Raw genomic sequence first — 1,414 nt, forward strand, 5'->3', positions numbered from 1 at the left:
TGGTAGAGATAGCAACTGGAAATACAGGGAATCCAGAACAGATGACCCCTTCAGGACCAGTGATGAGTGTGGCGATGCCTGGAGGGTAGAGGGAATCTGGGGTGGGAAAGGGGAACCGATTACAAGAATCTACGTGTAGTCTCCTCCCTGGGGGATTGACAGCAGAGAAGAGTGTGGGGGAGACGCCGGACAGTTTACATATGACAAAATAATAGTAATTAAGAATTATGAAGGGTTCATGAGGGAGGGGGGAGGGAGGGGGAAAATGAGGAGCTGATATTAAGGGCTCAAGGAGAAGGCAAATGTTTTGAGAATGATGATGGCAACAAATGTACATATGTGCTTGATGCAATGTATGTATGTATGGATTGTGATAAGAATTGCATGAGCCCCCAATAAAATGATTTAAAAATCAAATTAATCAATTAAAAAAAAGAGTTGGCATTGAGAGAAGCACACCAGTTAGTGTGATCATGAGGTGTCATTGGGACCAGGTAACTGGCATCAGAAGACCCATACCAAACAAACAAACACACAAAAACATACCGTTGGGAACAAGAGGGATCTGAACAGAGACCCCACACCCATCTGTAGAACATGGAACATCCCCTCACAGAAGAGTCATAGGGAAGGGATGAGTCAACCAGGGCGCAGTAAAGCACTGATGAAATACAAAATATTCCTCTGGTTCTTTGAAGCTTTCTCACTCCCCACTATCTTGACCTCAGTGCTATCTCTCACTTCAGACTAGACCAGAGCATGTACACAGGTACAGCTAAGCAATAAGCGCTCACGATCCACAAAATCCAGGAATAAGAATGAGATTAGTGATATCAGAAGGGTAGGGGAAGTGGGGAGAGGAGGGAGGAAGGGGGGAACCTATCACAATGATTGACACATAACCACACAATCGCCTCCAGAGGGAAGACAAACATATACCATGGAGGAAGGGAGGCAGCGGTCAGTGTGAGATATGAAAACAATAATTATTTATAATCTATCAAGGGGTCAAGAGGGTGGGATGGGGGAGGGAGGGGGGAAAATGAGCTGATACCAAGGGCTTAATAGGAAGTAAATGTTTAGAAAGAAATGATGGTGACATATGTACAAATATGCCTGATACAATTGATGTATGGATTGTAATAAGAGTTGTAAGAGCCCCCAATAAGATGGTTTTTCAATAATAAATAAACAACAAGAGTTGGCATTATCTCAATGGCAGTGAGAAGCGAGAACCTTAATGGTGACTGTCATAGTTTGATTTGGGGTCAACTTGTCTTGGTCAGGATTTTAAGTAGTTTGGCAGTTCAAGCCCCTAAAACCCTCGTGAAATTACATACCACAATGGCTTCGAGCCCACAATGGGATGTGCTGTGAATAGCCAATCGGTTGTAAAATAGGGTGGAGAGCAATT

The sequence above is a fragment of the Echinops telfairi genome, unplaced genomic scaffold (genome assembly GCF_000313985.2).
Source record: "Echinops telfairi isolate 266 unplaced genomic scaffold, ASM31398v2 ScPeMD7_5927;HRSCAF=6808, whole genome shotgun sequence".
Lineage (NCBI taxonomy): Eukaryota > Metazoa > Chordata > Mammalia > Afrosoricida > Tenrecidae > Echinops > Echinops telfairi.